The following is a 16396-nucleotide window of genomic DNA, read 5'->3' on the forward strand; positions in this document are numbered from 1 at the left end:
TTGCTTCCTGTTTTTTGTTTTTTTTTCATCTCAGCCTGGCTGTCACTGGAGGCAGGCAGGTAAGCATTATAATACGTATTGTTTCCTGGCTTGGTTTGTCACGTTCTCTCTGAAATGGTGATTAACTGCCACAAAAATTCATAGGCATATTCCTACTGTTGTTTACTTCAACCTGTATAAATATGACTGACAAAATTAGCAGAATAATTTCAGTTTCTTACCAGCCAGACATGGGGCTCTATGTCGCAGACACCCACCATCAATAAACACCCAAAAAGCTCCCTCCACGCCGCCGACCGCGTTTGGCGCTGCTGGTGAGACAGCCAGCAGCACCTTGTTCGCTGGACCACATCGGCTGGACCACATCGGCTGGACCACATCGGCAGACGGGCCGCCCAGTGAGAAAGTCCGCAGCTCAGAGGTGACAGGGGCACCTTGTTCATAGGACCGCTCCGTCGTGGCCACCCGCTGTACATTCATCCGCAGCAGGAAATGCAGTGGCAAATGTCATGCTGCCCATGTGCATCGTCGTGCTGCCAGCCAGATAAAAATCCAGATAAATAACTGCAAGAACACCCTCGATGCTTGGCTTGTCGAAAGTTTAACTTGGAAAGATTCTTAGCACTGGAATTCCAGCAATGTGTGGCAAGCTGAGTGTGGTTGCTTACAGCACCTCTTTTTCAGATAGGTGATGGAGGGAGTCATACGTGGACTTCAGGGGAAATGTAAGTCAAATTAACCCTTACAGATTTCAGTTGAATAGCTAACCACCTATCAAAGTCAAAGTCAAAGTCAAAGTCAGCTTTATTGTCAATTTCTCCACATGCCAGAGACACACAAAGAAACCAAAATTTCATTCCCCCCTATCCCACGGTGACAAGACATGGCTCACAACAGACAAACAAGTAAACAAGTACAACAAAAGCGTGCTGAATAAGTAATGAATAAATAACACAACAATAAATATGGCAACTTTCATCCAGAGCCAACAAGTCAGTGAAGGGGATGAGAATATATATATATATATATATATATATATATATATATACAGAGAGAGAGAGAGAGAGAGAGAGAGAGAGAGAGAGAGAGAGAGAGAGAGAGAGAGAGAGAGAGAGAGAGAGAGAGATGTATATATATATATATATATATATACAGCGGCTCGGTGGTACACTGGGTAGCACGTCCGCCTCACAGTTAGGAGGGTGTGGGTACGATTTCACCTCCATCATCCTGAGATGCCCTACTTGTATTTAATGAGAGAACATTATGGATTTGATTAAACCTGCCCAAATTTGAAACACAGAAGCGAAGGGTAAGTTAAAACATACCTAATTTCTTATGTGATAAAATAAAATTAAAGAAAATAACGGGTTTATTACAATGTGGCATGGCGGTGCACTGGTTTACAAGTCCGCCTCATCGTTAGGAGGGTGCAGTAATCCATGCAAAAGGTTTCCCAACCAAGTACTGAGTGCATTAATGGACATTTTCAAATGTTTGGTTTTGTTTAGCTGTTTTAAATCTTTTTTTGTACTTGGTCTGAGGAAATATTCAAATTTTTTTAGATAGGATTTTAGTACTGAGTGCATTAAAGGACATTTTCAAATGTTTGATTTTGTTTAGCTGTTTTAAATCTTTTTTTGTACTTGGTCCGAGGAAATATTCAAATTTTTTTAAATAGGATTTTTGAGTTTTCTTAAGCTGTAAGCCATACTCAGCAATATTAAAATAATAATAGGCTTGTAATATTTCTGTTTATTTGTAATGAATCCAGAATGTATGACATTTTTGTTTTTTAATTGCATTACAGAAAATAAAAAAATCACAATATTCTAATTTTCTGAGACAGTCCTGTATATGCCGTCACGGCGGGCGGGGGAATAGTCTTGAGTCGCCGGCCGCTCCCCCATATATAAAAAAATAATTTCCTCCACGGATTTACACGATTCACAAAAATACTTTCGACGGAAAACACCACGGAAATCTGCGGATCCGCGGTAAATTCTCATCTCTGGTAAAAGCCAGCTTCCTGATTGCCAGCGAAATAGCATTAGCATCAAAGCCGTATTCCGATGGTGACTTTGTTCAACAATGCATAATGAAGGCGGCTGAACTTGTACGTCCTGAGAAGCGACAAGCTTTTGCTCATTACATTAGCCTGACGAGGAATACAATAGTAGAGAGGATTTCGGACCTAACAGCAGATTTAGACAGCCAATTGAAATAGAGAGTCAAGTCATTTATTGCATTTTCCGTTGCAACTGACGAGAGCACCGACACCACAGAGGTGGTACAACTGGCCTTATTTATTTGTGGAGTTGATGAGACATTGACTGTTACTGAAGAGTTTCTTGAGTTGGTGCTAATGATGGACACCACAAAAGCCAAAGACATGCAGATTTGAAGGGCAAATTTGCTTTCGTAAGTCTGGACAAATTTGATCAGTATCTACTCAGGGTACCGCAAATTAACAGCCCTGACTTAAAAGTTTGTGCATGTTTGGGACAACCTACCTTTGTGAACAATTTTTCTCAGTAATGAATATCAATAAAACAAAAATGCGTTCAAGTCCCACAAACAAGCACTTAAATGACATTCTGAAAGTGACAGCTAGTCAGGACATGTCACCTGGTATTGATGCACTTGTACAGGCTAAAAGATGCCAAGTATCAAGAGCAAAAACATGTTCAGGCTAGACTAATGCCTTTAAAATTCTGCCTTAGATACTGTTTGCGTTGAAAAAATACAGCTCTGTGAAGATCAATCCTTACTGTGGTGATTAAAAAAGTGTGCAGCTTAATGTTAGTCACCAACTTCACTACAAAAAAGTATGATGGATTTCTACTGTTCATGCAACTCCATGAATGTTCAATATGTATTGTTAGAGATTCGCTCATTCCAACTTATTTTGCAAGAACCACACGGGAGACAAGTAAGTCCCTTTAGACACCTGCAGGTGGAGAGTCCATTCGTCGCTGTGCGTACAGCGATGATCGAATGGAGGTCTGACTCTCGGCTCCTGCCAGAGCAGAACAGGGTGGGGGTAAGATTGGACTGGATAGAGAAAGCCCTTGACCTCTAGTCAAAACATAGCAAGGGGTGTTTTACGACTTTGTGTAGGATGGGACAAGCTAGGTTATTTATCACAGGTTGCATTCCAACATAATCATACGATAAAGATAATCTGGAAAACCCTGACATGTATTGTATTTGTTTGTGTGTTTCATGTATGAAGTTTCAACATTTACAGGACATGTGAATACTTTCTTCTTTACACACTTAATAGCACTCATATTCAGCATTCATATTTTGTAAGGTGTAGGCAGGGAGTAAATTTAGATTTTGTATGCTCGTGTAAATGGTTTAAAAATACTTTTCTTTATAAATCTCATTTAATCTTAAAGTGCATTACTGTTAATGTTTTAAGTTATGTTAATGTTAATGTAATGCTATTAATGTTTTGTAAAAGGAATGTTCATTAAATTTCAACATTTTTCTAATGTTCTTGTGCTTCTTTACACCAAAAAAAAAAAAGGAAAGACATTATATTTTGGTTATCTATAGCAGAGTATGGTATAATTTTAATGGTCCGGCCCACTTGACATCTACCGAACATCTACTTCCTGAAGTGATTCGTTCTTTTTTCAGTACATCGCGAGAACAGATCAGTGAGTGAACGAGTGCTGACTTTCCAGTTCGCGAACGAGACAGTGAGTGAACTGAATTCCCGTGCATCAACGGATCAGTCAGTGAACGTGTTGCGTATCCATATATACGCCTAAATATTGTTATTCTACTCCAATATCACATTTAATTGCTGGTTGAAATTTACTTTTATTATTTTAATAAACTTTTACTATAAAACCTGTCTGGTGTTTGACTGTTTTATTCCTTGTTTTTATTTTTGCGCATGAAAACATAAAAATCAGACATTTGGTTAACTGCTTTATATGACTATATGTATATGTATTTTATGTTATGTGTCCTATGTGTTGGTGTCCCCCAAAATAACAAATGTCAGCATATTGTGTCACAAGGTCACCTAATGGTCGAATGTCTTTGTTTCAGTATATTTTTATTTATTTCCGTATTTTATTATTGTTTATATTTGTGTGCATTGTTCAATAAACCTATATAGAGAGCAAGTCGTCATATACACTGTTGGATTTGGTCCACAATTAGGGAAGTGCGCTCTCCCCGCCTCATGGCAAAAGGCATAGCCAATCATCTGTTATCCAATCTATTCACTGCGTATTTGTTTTCTTTTTCAGTTTTAGGAAAAGGCGAAGACACTGAAACAAAATTTAGACTTACACATGTTGGTTGAGTTCAATCACAATTCTTGTTAAGAAAGCTCTGTCTACAGGAAAGTACAATACAGCGCTGGGCCTTTCTTGCGACCATTCTCAAGAGCGGAAAGTCTCCATTCAGAAAAGGCAACGTTCAAGGTTCTTTGGTCAGCTTATATTCAGTTGCACATGCCGGTGTGGGCCGAGTTTGATGGGTGATGAGCCTTTGGGGTGGGGCAAGCGCGCAGGAGAGTTTGATTCCATGGGAGTGGGTGCTGGTTCGGTGAGAGCTGGTTCCGTGGGGTTGGGTGCTGATTATGGGCGATTCAGTGTGTTTGACGTGGTGGGGGTTGTTGTTTTCCTTCCTGTCTTTTGGCCTTGGCGATCGCATTTGGCCGGGTTCTTGGCTGTCTTCCTCCGAGCGTTCTCCCTCTGGCACCTCTGCTGGTTTTATCTTCATGTGAACTTCTTGTAAACATTTTCCTCTATTCTTGCACATACACTGTCGTCGCACCTCGTCCATTCATCATCCTTCCACTTTTGTTATTTTGTACGGACTTATGTGAAGTTTTGTGTGTGACATCATCAATTCCTTAATGTTCCCTGACTATGCAACATTCTTACTCACCACTTGCCATGCATTTGTTTGTTTGTTCTTTTGACACTTCATGTATTTGCTAACTTTGTCACATTCTTAGTTTAATCATGCTTCCAACCATATCTTTTTATTATTAGTCAAAATATTTTCCTTCTCTCCAGAACATTCAATCGTAATCCAAGGCTGGCCGTCTAGCATTAGGCAAAATACGACGTCACATCAAGCATTAATCAAAACATGAGATATAATCAAGTACAGAACATGCTTAGACATGTTGACCAGTGTCCGTGATTTAGAATAACATCAACCATGCAGTAAATTGTTCCTTAAGGGTCGTTATGCTATTCAGGCAATATATCAACAAACATTTGTTATTTCAAAGTGCACAGAAATACATATCAGATCATGAAGTTATAAAAACCTATGTCATTACCATATATAAAACTGTCTAGTTATGTCTTCTTTATTGATTTGGTGTGCAGGTATAATTATATGCTTAATCAGTCGGATGAGAGTGTTGTCGTCCGCATACTTCAGGAGCTTCACAGAAGAGTCGCCTGAGGAGCAATCCTTGGTGTAGAGAGAGAAGAGCAGTGGGGAGAGGACGCACCCCTGGGTAGCGCCAGTGCTGGTCGCCCGGGTCTCGGATATGATGGTCCCCAGCCTCACATGCTGTCTCCTGTTGGTGAGGAAGCTGGTGATCCACTGACAGATGGAGGTAGGCACCGCGAGCTGGACGAGCTTCTGGTGGAGGATGTCGGGAGCGATAGTGTTGAACGCCGACCTGAAGTCTACAAACAGGATCCTGGCATATGTTCCTGGGGTGTCTAGGTGGTGTAGGATGTAGTACAGTCCCATGTCGACCGCATCATCCACGGACCCTTTTACCCGGTAGGCACACTGCAGTGGGTCGAAGGAAGAACGAGAGACAATGTGGAGGGTAAAGGCAACAGAGTCATCAGGGCACTGAGGGCCGATATCCCCACGCTGGATGTATGGTTCCAGTAGATACCATGACATCTGACATCGCTGTGCAGAAGAGTGCAACTCTGGGAACATCTAACGTCCTGTGCCGACACCTCAAGCTCCCAGCCCCGCTACGTCACCAGAGGCAAGCAGGCAAGCATTGTGAACTACTATGTCCTGGATTGGTTTGTCACTGAGCATCTGAAATGGTGATTCTTTACCACCATAATTCATGTAAACATTCCTACTCTTGTTTACCTCAATTTGTGAAAATGAGAAAAGCCAAGATTAGCAGAACACTGCTTCTTATTAGCCAGACATGGGGCTCTGTGTTGCAGACACCCGTCGTCAATTAGAAGCCAAAATCGGCCACACATCGATGACACTTGCCATGGAGCGTCTCGGACGGAGCCACTGAGAGTGGTTGCCTCCAGCATGCAGACAGACAGACAGACAGACAGACAGACAGACAGACAGACAGACAGACAGACAGATAGATAGATAGATATAGGGAGGGAGGGAGAGAGGGAGAGAGCGAGCGAGCGAGAGCGAGAGAGGGAGACGGATAGATAGATAGATAGATAGATAGATAGATAGATAGATAGATAGATAGATAGATAGATAGATAGATAGATAGATAGATAGATAGATAGATAGATAGATAGATAGATAGATAGATAGATAGATAGATAGATAGATAGATAGATAGATAGATAGATAGATAGATACTTTATTGGTCCCAAGGGGGAAATTCAGTTTTTCAGCACCAGTCATACCGCACAGCGGGTATATAAAAGACATACTGATGACATGAGCGCAACTCAATGGAGGATATGCACGTGACGTCACAGACCGGCCGACGATTTGTTTGGGTGGCAAAAAGCGGCGGACGATAATAGGGCCAAGGCTGGTACTGGAGCATTTTTTAGCATTTTTTCGGTTGCAGATCGTGGCAGAGTTGTTACGTAGGCAACTTAAACCATGGTGAAGAATTGTTGTGCCATAGGGTGTGCCTATCGTTTCCAAAAAAGCGATACCAAGAAGTTATATCGGTTCCCTGAGGACCAGACCAGAAACGATAGCTGGGTGGCGGTGCTTCGTATGGCGGAAAATGGCCGCAACAGCTCCAAGCTTTGGAAGGCAACTATCCATTCTTACATCTGCTCAGATCACTTTGTGGGAAGTACGTAATTTTGTTTTATTGACGTCAACATTCATCTGTCAGGTATACTGGATGTAGTGCTATAAGTTACACATCCACCATCAGAGGACGCTGGCATGAGTGCCTCTCATAACATTTGAAATGTACTCATTTTATTTATTTTAATGTATGTGATGTTTGTTTTTTACCCTGTGGGCCAAGAGCCTGTAATAAAGTTTATTATTATTGCTCGGATATTCCCTTTTTCTTGCTGCTACTCGGCCATGACCTAAGGAATGCATGATTACACAGCTTCATTACAGTATGTTTGTGAAATTGTTAGTTTCTAATAATTAGATTGTTCACATATCTACAATTATAATATATTATTATTATATTATGTGCTGCCATGGCTGGCATCTTCTCCGTTTCGCTCCACTGGCTGTGACTCAACGGAATGGACATAACCAGCAGTTAGGTAGCGATATCGTTGCAAACTCTTGTAGGCTCTGAGGTCTTCCTTGGTATATGGACTTGAACAATCTATCAAATAGTTGTAAATGTCTGGATATGTTACTGGCGGAAAAGTCACCTTATCAGAGGACCAAACGCTTGCTGTCCCAGCTCCTGCTACGCTTGAGCTGGTGGCGTTCTTACTTGGTTTCCACAGCGGATCAACACGAATGTTTAATTTTTTCAAGTTTTCAATGTATCTCTTGCGGCTTCTTGGTCCAACTGGACGAAATAATCACTCACGACACCCACCCAGGCCACCATCCTCACGAGTCTAGTGGCAGCGGACGAAGCTTTTTGACACCCAAACAATAATGGCCGCCCCGATCTGTGACGTCAGTGCATATCCTCCATAGGCTTCTAGAAAAGGCTGCCACTCGCAAAACAGAAAACCAATAAGTGCGACAAGAAACAAGTTATCAAAGGCAATACACTGTAACAAAGGAAAACAACTTACCAGCTAGTGAGAGGCCTAATCGTAAACAATCCGCAGCCGGCTGCCAGGGCCAGGCACAAGAAAAACATCCACCCGTGCAGAGCCGATCTGCACACGCCGAGGTGCGGGAGAAGGCACAGACCTCACCGAGTGGACGGCTGAACCTGGGACGGATGGCCCCGACCGTGGTCACACATTGCTGTGGGCCAACTCCACATTAATAGAGAAAGAAGGAAAGAATGGTTAGGGTCAGTTCGGGTTAAATAAAGACAACATAAGAGAAAAGAGAGAACACTGCTGGAAGGCTGCCCCTCTCACGACGGTGCCATTAAAAAAAAAAATTGTATGCCTGCCTGGGTTTCCTCAAAGTTCTCTGGTTTCCTCCCACATTACAAAACATGCATGGTCAACTGATTGACCATTCCAAATTGTCCTGGCCACTGGAATGCTGCAGGGAAAGGAAATCAAATATGTTTGTTTGTTTGTTTGTTTGTTTGTTTGTTTGTTTATAAATTTACTGATTCTTTTATCACAAACAAGATATTTAGGTTGCATTACCTGACATGTTTCGGCTTGTTCTAGCGCCCTTATCAGAGTGTCACTGGTGTGGTTGTGACGTGTCTTTATCAGCTGATGGATGAAGGTGCGGTTCACCTGTCAGATTTGACAGGTGAGTCACGCCCTCTGCTGTCCGTTCACCTCTCCAGAATGCTGCTCCAGGTGGTAGAGCGCATGTAAACTCCCTTGTCCCTGTTGATGGTCCTCGTGTCCCGCTTGCGGATCTCAATGGCCTCCCTGATCCAGCGCTGATGTTTGTTTCCTTCGGTGTGGATGACTCTGGCCTTTTCCAGTCCATGATGTGATTTTCTTTTTTGCAGTGGTCGGTAATGGCTGACTTGTAGCGTTCCTGTTCTGTTTGTTGTTTTATTGCTCTTGTTTGTCTTGTTGCTGTCTCCTTCTCACACTCCTCCTTGTGATCTGTTTTTCTTGTGATGAAGTTCCTCCCTGTCTCCCCGATGTATGATTTATTGCATGATTTGCATGAGATCTCGTATATAGAGTTGCATTTATTTTCCGGGTGAATTCTGTCTTTTTGGTGAACCAGTATCTGACAGAGTGTTGTGTGTGGTTTGATAGATGTGTTTATGTTGTATTTTTTCATGGCTCTTTTGATGCGTTCCGTAATCCCTCTCACGTACGGCAACGTCACCATTACGCTGGATTCTTGTTTACTTGTTTGTTTTTTTGTCAGGTAATGCAACCAAAATATCTTGTTTGTGATAAAAGAACCAGTAAAATAATTGACAAGCAAAACAAAAAGAACATAGTACAACTGTTTGTTTGTGTTTGTTTGTTTCTTTCTTTCTTTCTTTCTTTCTTTCTTGCTATTGCCTATAAGAGGCTGTAGAGACAGATGGCATAACTGAACAATGTTGTCAAACATTTGCCACGTGTACACACACGGGCACACACAGCCTCGGGTTCCACCTGCACCCTCAGTTTCCTAAACTGGATGAAGTACGTCTGGTTAGCAACAAACGTTAATAAGGAATTGGTCAGCTCTCAAGACAAAACATGGGTGTAAGAACACATAAATGATGAATATAGGGGGGTGCAGCTTCATTCAAATCAATATGAAAAATTCACATTTCACCACTAAATGAATATATCTGGCTTACATGCATAACTATCTACAGTATTATGTTGCTCCCATTGACTTTACACCTCTGGGGATGTGATGATAGAAACACAGAAAACAAAAAGATTCTGGACTTGACCTGACACCGGATACTTTGAAAAGCATCTGTTACTTTCCACCAAGGGTTAATAAGGATATGTGATCAGGCAAGGATCAAAGCATTTTTAACCACTTTTAATTTAAACTAGAAAAAAAATGAGATATTGTCTGAATGCCTCCAGACTTTCCCCATAAATATAAAATATGATATTAAAGACCATGAGTAGCAGTTGCTATATAATAGGTTTTCACTGCTAAATCCCAAAGATTACTGTAGATTCTTTCTTCGGTTATATTTATGTAACTACAGTATATACCATTAATAAAAACCTCAGATAATTCTAAAATAGCTGGGTGCAATTTTTTGAATGATAAAATAAAGCTGTCATCCTGTGAGAAAATTTTGAATTCTATTCATCTCAGAATTGGATTATCAGCCTACATTTCCACAACCTAAACAAAACATGTCAGTGTAAAAGCAACGCTATGAACTATCACAGCCACCTCATTTTGAGCTGATGCTTGTCTCTTTTCAGATACACTGAATGGCATCTGTCATTTCCTGTCCATTCAGATCTGGACACTTTAGTGGGCAGCAATTGGTGTGATGGTTGGGGCAGGCTGTCTTATCTTGGAGGAGTGCTGCCTCCCCTGGGTGCCCCTTTTGCCCCACCATATGGCCTGGCCTAGCCATTCTTAGATGGGTGAGTTGGTCTATGGACCACCTGAGGCAGTGGGAGCTTTCATAATTACTGGAGACAAGGGCCACTTGACACCAGCCTGACAGATGGTACTCCAGCACTGCTGCCCTGTCATGCTGTTGCTGCTACTCTGTGTACGCGTGTTCAAACTGGGAATCACAAAAAGGGGGAAGATGTGTCAGGGGTAGTTAAACATGATGGTGGCAGCCGGTCTTCTTGAGTCTCAAGGGCAACCATTGCCTTAGGCCATGACTGCAGGAAAATTTCATCACATGGGATTGGAAAAATAAAAAAAACAGTAAAGCGCAGAGCTCCATCATCGATTTATTTTCTTTCTTGCACATTTTTTGTTCTCTTTTTTAATGGCATTTTTACATTCAAACCTATTCAGCCCATATTTACCTGTGCTTCACAGGTAATATAATTAAGGTGAGTTTTATTATTACAATTATTTCCATCTGTCCGCCCGCCCGCCCGTCCTACAGCCCGCCCGTCCTACAGTCCGCCCGACCGTCTGTCCGTCCATCCATCCATCCATCCATCCATCCATCCATCCATCCATCCATCCATCCATCCATCCATCCATCCATCCATCCATCCATCCATCCATCCCTCTTCTACCGCTATCTGGGGTCAGGTCGCTGGGGCAGCACAAGCACCTGAAGAATGTTGACAAAATTAACCACAAAAATCACAGAATGTGTGTATTGCTTGCATGCATTGTACACAAAAGTGTATGCAAAGTGTGTGTCCTTAGTTTCTCATGGTTGGAAACACATTTTATTATAAAGTGATTAACAAACAGCCAAATGACATGACTTTAGTTCACAGCGCAGTAACTGTTTGCACCCAAATATGTTGAAGCAACAGAGACTACATTTCTGTGTATATGTGACTAAAATGGTTGAAGAAATATAATACTAAATTGCTTCTCACTAAAATCATAAAGTAATGTGAAAGTATGAATAATTTCAAGCCCAGGTTTAAAACAATGCTTTTTCACATGCCTATGATTTTGGTCTTTCTAATATTTTCCATAATTTAAAGGTTTATTTCTGTCTTTAGTTAGTTTTTCTAAAAGTTTCTTTTTGGTTTTAAATATTGTAAATGATAAATGAGCTTTCATTTGTATGGCGCTTCTCTCCCGTAGGTACTCAAGGTGTTTAACACTGTTTCCTCATTCACCGACTAATGACATAGCATAAGGAGAAACCGGTGGCTTTTTTGTTTTAAATATTGTAAATAATAAATGAGCTTTCATTTGTATGGTGCTTCCCTACCTTAGGTACTCAAGGGGTGTTTAACACTGTTTCCTCATTCACCGACTAATGACATAGCATAAGAAGAAACCAGTGGCGTGCTGGGGCCATTTTTCAGCCTGGGAGTTTCAAATCCAACTGGTCCAATGGCTGGCGCACAGAATAATAGAATACCTCTATTATCCCTACCGCTATGTCACTTTACTCCACTATTTAAGTGCTGACAATGGGTGACTATAACAGAAAATTATATATATATATATATACACACACACACACACACACACACACACACACACACACACACACACACACACACACACACACACACACACACACACACACACACACATACGCAAATGATTAATCTCAATAAAAAGAATCCTAAATACTTATTTGATACAGTGGCAAAGCTAACACCATGCCAGCCGACCTCCGATAGCGCTTTCCACTCAGCCGACGAGTTCATGAAATTTTTCGCTCGAAAGATTGAATCTATTCGGGATGAGATCAAGATGACCATTCTAATCGCTCAGCTTAACCAAGATAAACTGTTGATAATTGGTCCAGCTCGTTATCGCACTTATTTAAGGAAACCACTATAACTATGGATAATTGTACTATCACTCAGAGCGATAGTGTAACTAATCTCGGGGTAATATTAGAACAAACGCTCTCCTTTCAAAAGGACATTAAGAACATAACTAGAATTGCGTGTTTTCACCTCCGTAATATTGTTAAGATTCGTCAGATTCTCTCGACCGGTGATGCGGAAACTATTATACATGCGTTTATTACGTCGTGCCTGGACTACTGTAAGGCATTATTCTCTGGTCTTCCTAAGTACAGTATCAAAAGTCTACAGTTAGTACAAAATGCTTCTGCAAGGCTGCTCTCACGGAAAAGAAAATTTGATCACATTACCCCAATATTAGCCAACTTACATTGGCTCCCGGTCCATTTGACTTCAAAGTTCTTCTATTAACCTATATATCATTGCATGGCTTAGTGCCTTTATATCTCGTCGACAGAGTTGTTCCTTACGTTCCGTCCCGTAACCTCCACTTGCAAAACGCTAGTCTTTTAGTGACCCCGAGGGCCAAAAAAATGTCTGTAGGGTCCAGAGCAGGGGTCGAGAACCTATGGCTCGCGAGCCAGATATGGCTCTTTTGGCGATGTTAAAAACGTTATTAAAAAGAATACAATAGTACACTCAAAAAAATCGTTGGTCTTAATTAAAATATATGCATTTAATTGTATTTAACCTATCATTTTTTTAAATGGTATGGCTCTCACAGGAAATTATTTTTAAAAAATGGGCATTTATGGCTCTGTCCGCCAAAAAGGTTCCCGACCCCTGGTCTAGAGCATTTTTCAGGCTCCAGAGCTTTGGAATACCCTACCAATGGATATTTGAACTGCTACCTCATTAGAAACATTTAATTACCGTATTTTTCGGACTAAAAGTCGCTCCGGAATATAGGTCCCATCAGCCATAAAACGCACAATAAAGTGAAGAAAAACATATATAAGTTGCACCGGATTATAAGTCGCATTTTGGGCGAGCTTTATTCGACAACACCCAACACCAAGAACAGACATGAATGAGCTACAACAGGCTAAACGATACGGTATGCTAACGTGACATAAACACAAACGAAGAGCTGAGAACGGGCCTGACGTAACATTGAAAGTGATCCAAACAACTATAACATAAACAACAATATTATCAAACCATCTGTGTCACTCCAAATCATTAAATCCAACGATCGTCCTTTATGTAAACAATGCCGCGTGTGCGCCGCACCGCTGACATCGGTTGCAGTTCAAATTATTCCACAGGCCCATATAACGATATATGAATTATATATCAAATAACTATTATATAAACAACAATATTAATATACCATCTGCGTCACTCCAAATCATTAAATCCATCGATCATCTTTTATGTAAACAATGCCGCGTGTGCGCCGCGCCGCTAACGTCGGTTGCAGTTCAGATTATTCCACAGGCCCATATAACGATATATAAATCATATATAAAATAACTAATATAAACAACAATATTATTAAACCATCTATGTCACTCCAAATCATTAAATCCATCGATCGTCCTTTATGTAATCAACACTGCGTGTGCGCCGCGCTGCTGACGTCGGTTGCAGTTCAGATTATTCCACAGGTCCATATAACGCTATGTAAAGTATATATCAAATTCCAATTATATAAACAACATTTTATCAAACCATCTGTGTCACTCCAAATCATTACATCCATCGATCAAAATCTTCATCCTTTATGTAAACAACGCCGCTGACGTGGGACTCGTCGTCAATTGCAGTTCAAATTATTCCACAGGCCCATAAAATTATAAACAACAATTTTATCAAAATCTCTGTCACTTCAAGTCATTAAATCCCGTGATCGAATCCTTTGTCCTTTATGTAAACACTGCCGCGTGTGCGCCGCGCTGCTGACGTCAGTTGCAGTTCAAATTACAGTAATCCCTAGCTACATCGCGGTTCATTTATCGCAGTTTCACTACATCGCGGATTTTTGAATTTTGAAAATTTTTGAATAATTTCACATATAAGTCACTCCTGAATATAAATCGCCCCCCACACAAACTATGAAAAAACCCGCGATTTATAGTCCGAAAAATACAATAACCTGTAGTGGGCGATTCGGCTGGAGTTTTTATTTTCTCATTTTTCTCCCAGTAGGGTTTTTTGTGAGTTTTTCCTTGCCCTCCTGGGAGTCTAAAATCAGGGGATGTTTGAGAATAATTGTCATTTTTTTGTAATTGTGAAGTCCTTTGAGACTTGCCTGTGATTTAAGGCTATATACATAATTATATTATTGCCAGTCCAGGAACTTTTCTCTTTTCTGAACCATTTTATGAACTCAAGCACATGCAGAAACAGAAATTAATCACAGATTTCTGTAATTCCTCCTTGAAAGCAAACCCATCGTTTTCATGTTGATGAAAAATAAAACATTTGCTTTTAATTTGGAAAGCAATGCTTAACATTTTTTAAAATATTTTTTGACATATAACGACAACCCATTTACTGAATTATATAAAAAAATGTTTTGTGTCTTTTATACACTCTCAATTTGAAATAGTTTCCTTTTTTGTATATGGGGATGGAAATAAAAATGTATTTCTGATTCACAAATTAATTTAAGCAGGGATGGAAATGAAATGTATTTCCGATTCACAAATGAATTTAAGAAATCTAAGCAATATTGCTTTTATATTTGTTGTTGGATTTGATCTGTAGCTTTTGTGACAATAGTCCTGGAAGTTTTCATTTTTAATGAACTCGAGCACATGCACAAACGCAAAAGGACACATTAGTTTCCTTTTTGGCTTCCATGGTAGCCTTTGCAGCGAAGTGCAGTGCATACCTTAATCATATGCACCACCCACCACTTAATGTACAGGACATGTAAATTACTTTAAAATGTCACCACCACCGACTGACTGCCATATTTCCATGTTTTTTTCTCATAGAGTGAGTTTTTCATGTTCAATACTGAAAATACAGGTGAATATAACCTTTTGAAATGTGACTCATTCATGCCCAGCACAAACACACACAACACGCACGGACGTATGCACACACAAACACACACACACGTATAATGATATACAGTGATCCCTCGCTACTTCGCGGTTCGTTTATCGCGGCTTCACTGCGTCGCGGATTTTTTCCAGCCAAAAAAAAAGTTGTTACAATAAGAGTTCTAAAAACATTTGCAGTGTTGTGCTTTGTTATAAAAGAAGTTGTAATAATAAGTCTTCTGAAAACATATTTACAGTATTGTACCTTATTATAAAAAGTTAAAAAATATAAAGTTAAAAATAAATAGAGTCCTAAAATCATATTTACAGTATGTATACTTTAGCTACATCTACATCGACTAAATGCGCATAGCGCTGCTATGCTAACTTGTGACCACTAGAGGTCCCTGTTTAACCAAGGTTAACAACAGAACGTCACATCAACATGTTACACACACACACCCACTCACGCGCACACACACACACACACACACACACACACACACACACACACACACACACACACACACACACACACACACACACGCACACACACACACACGCACACGCGCACACGCACATGCAAGTGTATGATAATTATAATTTCAATATTTATACATTATTTTCTGTTATTTATACTATTAATGTAATATTTACATGTTTGAAACTATTATTTAATGTTCTAACATATTCACTTAAATGGTTTCATATACATTTATTGACACACAAAAATGTACAGATGAGAGGGTGACCTTCCTTCACGGATTTCAGTTATCGTGGGGTGGTTTTGGAACCAATTATCCGTGATAAACAAGGGATTACTGTATATGGGGGCACGGTAAACACTGGTTAGCACGTGGCCTTGCAGTTCAGAGATTTGTCTTGTTGTCAATCTTTACGAACGACCAATCAGCAGCCAGCGTCAGATGGAGGGACATGCTGCTATGGCATTTGTGAAGGTCAGTTACAAAACTTCAAGTTGGTGAACGATTGAGTGACTGAACTGCTGCCTTTTCCTTTCGCCAACGGATCAGTAAGTGCGGTTCCCGATGCGAGCGATTCAGTCAGCGAATCTGTTCTCTCTCTCGGTCTAAATGATTTAGTGAACGAGAACTACTAGCTTACAGTCAGTGTACACAGTCTTGACATGAGTGATAATGATTCGTCCAAGAAGGACAGAACCAC

The 16396-nt window shown here is 40.5% G+C and overlaps 1 long non-coding RNA gene across 3 annotated transcripts in view; it reads right to left on the reverse strand.

Annotated features, from left to right (window-relative positions):
* Positions 1 to 4323: 4323 nt before the first annotated feature.
* Positions 4324 to 16396, reverse strand: part of LOC148398515 (uncharacterized) — a 40464-nt gene continuing 28391 nt past the window's right edge. For 2 of the 3 annotated variants that reach the window (XR_015858631.1, XR_015858630.1), the window contains 2 exons: positions 7965 to 8391; positions 4324 to 5787 (listed from right to left, as the gene is read on the reverse strand). This is a non-coding gene — a long non-coding RNA (uncharacterized LOC148398515). Of the gene's footprint in view, positions 5788 to 7964; positions 8392 to 8501; positions 16395 to 16396 lie in introns of those variants that run through there. The other variant, XR_015858632.1, reaches the window with a different exon arrangement.

Source organism: Syngnathus floridae, chromosome 5 (assembly GCF_059516105.1).
Source record: "Syngnathus floridae isolate MCC-2025c chromosome 5, RoL_Sflo_1.0, whole genome shotgun sequence".
Lineage (NCBI taxonomy): Eukaryota > Metazoa > Chordata > Actinopteri > Syngnathiformes > Syngnathidae > Syngnathus > Syngnathus floridae.